Raw genomic sequence first — 6,680 nt, forward strand, 5'->3', positions numbered from 1 at the left:
CTTTCCTCTGCCAGGATCACTCTCATCACTGCTTGCCTGTCCTACTCACAATTCAACCTAATGTCAACATAAATATGACTGCTCATTGGTAATGGGGCGACACTGGAGTAGCCTCCTCTTTATATCTTCTCATTAGCCCGAGTTTCTCCTATATAGTGCTTATTTTGACTCTAGTTTAATAATTATTTGTGTAATTATTCAGTTAAAGCCCACAACACGGTGCCAAGCATCCTAGCATCAACCACATCTGCCTTTCATCTACTGTTGTGTGTTCCTATATCCCTATGTCCTAGGATAATTCTTGGCACATACTAGACATTCAGCAAATATTTAAGTGAACAAGTAAACAAATGAATAAGTGAATGAGTAAATGAAGAAATCAAAGAAAAAGTTCTAGGAGCCCACAATCCGTTAGAGAAATCTCATGTAAAATGTTTACATGCCTGAAATGCTGATATATATTATTTTATTTATTTCCCACTAAGTTCCAGTGAGGCAGATAAGGCAGGGATATAATCTACATTTGACAGGAGAGGAACCTGAGACCCGTAAAGGTCAAAGTAGTGACACCAGGGTCATGTAAAAACAAAAGCAGACCTCTGCTCAAACTGAGATCTGATTTCAAACCCTATGCTTTTCCTTTGCTTTGTATTGTCTCTTTTTAGGTGAGAGAAAAAGGCAGACAACAAACTAATAAGTGAACAAAGACCCTGGGTAACTCCTTAGTTCTAGATACACATCAGAAAGTGACTATGCCATAAATCTTCCCACCTCCTACATCAAATTATCTGAGAGCTGCTCTTCTAGAAATAGCACCTGCTGAGATGTGAGTGATCTGTGTTACTGGAGAGCTGCCTGAGGGGTCATGTGCATGGCTGCAAATTGAATATCCATATCCCTGATGCTGACAGCGAGTCTCACTCTCTCCAGTGCACATTAACACAGAACAACTGGCCAGTTACCAAACTCGCAAATCTTCAAAAGGGAAATTACTAAGCAAAATAAGGCAGTCAGAGAAAGATAAATATCATATAATTTCACTCATATGTGGAATTTAAGAACAAAACAGATGAACACAGGGGAAGGTCCAGAAAAATAAGATAAAAACAGAGAGGGAAGAAAACCATAAAAGGCTCTTAAATACAGACAACAAACTGAAGAGTGCTGGAGGGGAGATGGGGGTGGGATGGGCTAAATGAGTGATGGGCATTAAGGAGGGCATTTGCTGGAATAAGCATGGGATGTTATATGGAAGTGATGAATCACTGGGTTCTATTCCTGAAACCATTACTGCACTGTATGTTAACTAGCTTGGATTTAAATAAAATTAAATAAAGAGCGAGAGAATTTATTTATGTTCAACCATTCTCCATATATAGAGGAACAAAATCTCCTAGAACTGGACCAAGGAATTTATATAATATTCTCACATACTCCAGAAGATTTTGATGATCAGTCAAGTTTGGAAATTTGATATTCACTCCTTTGATCATTACAATCCTGTGACTTAAGTTTGTTTAGATAATAAGTGAGAAAGACAATGTGATTTGCCCATGTTAATACAACTAGTAAGTACTGCAGCAAGGACTCCAAACTCAGGTGTTCCAGCTCCTAGCAGCTGACATATTTCATTATGACACACTCTAGTTTTTAATTTTTTAAGTTTATTTATTTACTTTAAGAGACAGAGAGAAGTGAGGAGGGGCAGAGAGAGAGAGAAAGAGAGAGAAAGAGACAGGAATTCCCAAGCAGGCTCCCCACTGTCAGCGCAGCACCTGATGCAGGACTAGCACTCACTAACCATGAGATCATGACCTGAGCCACTAAGAGTCCGACGCTTAACCGACTGAGCCACCCAGGCTCCCTCGACACACTCTAGTTTTTAAAAGAAATGCTGTATCGTATAGGAAAGGGCTATGAAGAAATTTCAACGAGAGTGGCTAAAAAGAGGGTGTTATTTAGGTTAAAATGTTCAGCCAGATTCTCTCATGTGTTAGAAAGTTAGTTTTAAAAAGGTCCAAGGCAGTGGTCCTCCAACTCCATCATGGGTAAGGCTCATTTGGGGCCGTGCCACTGGAAATTCTGATTCAGTGGGGCCTTGGGATTCTGTACCTTGCAAAAGCCCCAGGGGTGATTCTCATGTGCATAGTTGGGCTTTGGTGAACATTGCTCAAAACTCCCTTCTAGTCTCAGACTATGATGATTATTTGCCTCTAAAGTGGTGGTTCTCAGCCTTGATTACACATTATAACCACTTAGGGAATTAAAAAAAAATATCGATGTTGAAGCCACATGCTAAGAGATTCTGATTTAATTTGACTGGGATGAAACCTACTTAACAGTATTTTGGTAAAGCTTTTTAGGTGATTCAAATGCGAAGCAAGGGCTTTAGAAGATAGATCAATTTTTGGAGTCACATGTATTAACTTTGCCTCCAGATTAAGGCAGGAAGTAAATTGAAGGAATTCGGATTGCTTTTCTGCTTTCTAGGCATAAACAAAATTATAAGGTATTTTGCAAAGATAATAGCACTCTATGGTGACAATATGCTAACAGCTGTGTGCTTGAAGATTAACATATAATCCACTACTTGAGAGACTTTTTTTTTAATGAAACAATTATGGAGACCACTTTCAAGACATGTGGAAAAGCAAGCCCCAGCACATGGGATTAAACAACTAAAACTAAAGAAAAACCAGAAACCATTTCCAAATCAGCAACAGTTATATTCATTTGATTACGTTGATATGCGTTATTAATTTGGCTGTTCATATTTTAATTTAAAAAGCATACAGACGAATAACTGTGTAACTTCTGGGAGGCAAAATTTCTTTTCACAACAATAAACAAAAACAATAGCAATAACAACCACAAAAGAAGTTTAATTTTGGATCGCAAGCCATTGTGTCTGATCAATTATGAATATTAAAACAAGATTGCTGACGCTCAGTTCTTGTTTAGTTTTAGTTGGAAAGAAAAACATCTTTCACAGTCATAAAGTAACTTCTTCAAGACTACTCCTTCTAGAATCAGTGACTAAAATTATAAACATTTCTGAATATAAATTATGAAATAGAAACTATGCAAGGGCACAGAGTGCTAGAAATCAAGAGTACTGAAGGTTTCAGTTTCGGAATCATTATTTATTAGTCTTGTGATCTTGGTCAAGATTTCTTCTTCTCTTTCCCCTCCCCCTCCTCCTTCCCCTTCTTCCTCCCCCTTCCTCCTCCACCTCCTCCATCCTTTTCCCTCTCCTCCTTCCCTTCCTTCTTCTTTTCCTCCTCCTCCTCCTCCTCCTCCTCCTTCTGCTTCCTCTTCCCCTTTTCTTCTTCTTCTTTTTCTTCTTCTTCTTCTTCTTCTTCTTCTTCTTCTTCTTCTTCTCTCTGCTTCTCCTCCTCTTCCTCCTCCTTCCTCTTCCTCTCCTTCTCCTCCTCCTCCTTCCTCTTTCTCTTCCTCTCCTTCTCCTCTACTTCCTCCTCTCCTTTTTCTTCTTCTTCCTCCGCTCCCCCCATCCTTCTCCTCCTCTTTCTCCTTCTCATTCATTTGGTAAAGAAAAGGATGGAATTAAATCTCTATTTACAGGACACTGCAAGATATGAGATTCCATATAGAAATAAGATACCTATTGAGAAGAGAAGCTTCATACAGTATGTACAGTTTGGAACTGTTCAAGTATAGTTTCTTTGTAGAAAGTGCTGCAATAACAAAACGTATTTAAAAAGAGTTCTTAGTAGAGAAACAGTAAGACAAACATACCATAGTACACAACAAACAATTCTATGTCTCAGTAGTACAATCTAAAAGTTGCAGGTCCCAGGAGTGCCATCTTGAACTTGGAACATATAGCCTTCAGAAGTAGTGTCTGGCACAACATTCTGACTTTCCTCTTCCTCTACAGAGAACTATTTGTCAATCAAGTTTCATGAAACTTGGTACACAGATTCATTTTCATGATTTTGTACAGCTTCACTTTTGTCCAAACCTCCACATTTTTCAGTCATTATACTAAGTTTCTCAGTTTCACCTAGTTTCCCAGAAACCTGAAGTGTGGGGGATAAGCTTAGGAATCCCCCAGGCTTACACCAATGGGTTAGCAAGGCATAAAGAAATACAAAGTCATAAAATGCTCACACCCGAGTTTGGGTAAACCAGATTGTCACCCCAAGAATAGGAGGGTGCAAAGGCACCCTGAGAATAAGGAAGCACAAAGGTGCCAGGAATAGGGAGGTGCAAAGGCACCCCAACATAGAGAGGAGATGCAGAGCCCCCAGAATAGAGAGGGAGAAGCAAAGTCCTAAAATAGGAACAGGTGGAAAGGTGACCAATACATAGGTATATGAAATAAACAAGATTAGATATTCAAGGTGGAAGCACCCCCAATTTAGTACTATAGCCGAAAACCTGCTTTCACAGGAGAATAGGGCCAGGTTAGGTAAACTGGTGAATTGGACTATGGACCGCTGTGCTGCAGGCAAAGCAGCCCAGGGAAGAAATGGTTAACAAAAGAAAAGGTGCCTTATTAACCCTGAGGTTATTCCCCCTACCTGTCTCATCCCCTAGGCTAAGATAAACAGAGGTGTGGCCTCATGTCCACTGTAAACAACCTTCCTCCCAACTGTCCAGTGCCCGGATTTTGTGTTATATTGACCCAAACCCCTACCACAAATATCCTCAAGACCCCCTTTCCCTCACATTCACAAGTTAATGTTCACAGACTCATTGTCCCTTTGTGCATATCCATCGCCATGTTTATAAGCCTTCTGATCCTGATAAAAATGGGGTAAGGACACTTATTTGGGGCTCTTGTCTTTTCCTGGACATTAGCCATCTTTTGCTTTCGATCCTGCATCCTGCTCTTTTGCTAGACAAGAGAGAACTTTAGACCCAGAGTCTGTGGCACTGAAGTATGTTTGAAATTGCATCCAGAAAAACAGAATACTTTTGGTATTTGTTACAGTTAAAAGGTTCATCAATGGTTATGTTATGTCACCATGAATGAGGTTTACAATCTGTTCAATGCTTCTGCCACTTGTATAGTTAGTCAAAGCCCATACAGGTCCTTTTGTGTCTTAAAATCTGCCTTAGAGAGAACACCAGTGAAGAATGGGGTTAATCCATGATTCACAACCTGCTCTAACTGGTCCTGACAACCACCTGTGATGTTTGATATTGTCCACATAACGTCCTTCTGAATATTAGTTTTGGGACTCATTAATAAACTTGGAAAGACAACAAGTGCTCCTGCATCTATTACATCCTGAGTCTGTTCATGTGTCCCTGTGACGATATTTCCTGTGGTTCTTAGTGCAGGAGTCACAGTGGGCAATGCAGTAGCTCCTAGAAACTTCACAGTGGTGGCACAACTCCTGTTTGCACAACCATTTCAATCCATTCATTTGGATCACCAATAAGGTAGGAAATGGCCCAGCAGGTTATCTGCTAATAACTACTTCTGGGTCATCATGTCGCAGAAGACAAACTAAGATAGGGAGAATCTGCTCAATACCATCTAACAGGGGTGCAGGATTTTTGTTGTGACAAATGTTTGGAAGTGTCTAAAGAGCTAAGTAAGTAACCACATGCTGAAGATAACATATTAGGAGCTGCAGGGAAAGCCAACAGCCATCCTTGGTAACCAAGTCTTAGAAAACAAAACCATCACCTGTGAGGTTTCCTGGAGCCCAAACAGCTTGTTCACTGATGTGGGCATGAGGAGTTGCCCACAGAGAAATGAATGATGGGATAGCACCTCCATCTACCACAGCCTTGGTCTTTTCTGATGTCCTGGAAGCAATGTTAGTGAGGGCCCAGGCAGATTCAAACTGAATGGGCCTACAGTCAATTCTGGGCAAAAAAGACACAAATTTTGGAATCAAGCCAGCTCGGATTATGTTGTCTGTGGGGGCTATTTTTCCCTAGAAAGCAGGTTCCAGCTTGAGTAGCCTAGGACTAGATTTCCAAATGGTTGCTATTTATGCTTTTGACAATGTCATCAGTGTCATCAACAGACCAATTTACAGTGCCCTGGTTGTTGTGGTTTTCCTGCAGTGAAGTAGCGTCATCAGGAAACGAGCTTACATCTCTCCTTTACAGTATCTCATCATCCTTCTTACCTTGCCTCAGCCCCACGTTAACTTCTCCTCCGCACTGCCTCATATCTGGACTGTCTTTCCCCTTGTTCTTGAATCTGTTACGGCTGGCGGCTAGTGAATTAGCATTCTCACTGGTGGACATGGTTATGAGACAAAGGGAGAAAGCTGTATGGCATGGTGGGCTCAGGCTTCCACAGGAAATGGGGTGGGATGGGCAGGCTGCAGGCCAGCTGCCCTCAAAACATCCACCCCAGCTCACTCACAGACCGTGTTGATCAAGGTTTCTTAACAAAATTTAGGGAACATAGTAATACTCATTACTGATAGATAATCAGGATATATACGTATATACTTACATATCGATATAGATAGAGATAGAGATAGAGATAGAGATAGAGATAGATATATATATACAATCAGGCTATCTATATAACATATATTATTTATTTTTAAATGTTTTTTAAAATTTTATTTTAAGAGGGAGAGAGAGTGCAAGCAGGGGAGGGACAGAGAGAGAGGGAGAGAGAGAGAATCCCAAGCAGGCTCCAGGCTATCAGAGCAGAGCCCAGTGCAAGGCTCGATCACACC

General features: G+C 40.7%; 1 pseudogene; it reads right to left on the reverse strand.

The window, feature by feature from the left end:
* Positions 1 to 3,797: 3,797 nt before the first annotated feature.
* On the reverse strand, positions 3,798 to 6,234 carry LOC123577493 (annotated as a pseudogene).
* Between the last annotated feature and the right edge of the window lie 446 nt (positions 6,235 to 6,680).

The sequence above is a fragment of the Leopardus geoffroyi genome, chromosome D2 (assembly GCF_018350155.1).
Source record: "Leopardus geoffroyi isolate Oge1 chromosome D2, O.geoffroyi_Oge1_pat1.0, whole genome shotgun sequence".
In the NCBI taxonomy this organism is placed as follows: domain Eukaryota; kingdom Metazoa; phylum Chordata; class Mammalia; order Carnivora; family Felidae; genus Leopardus; species Leopardus geoffroyi.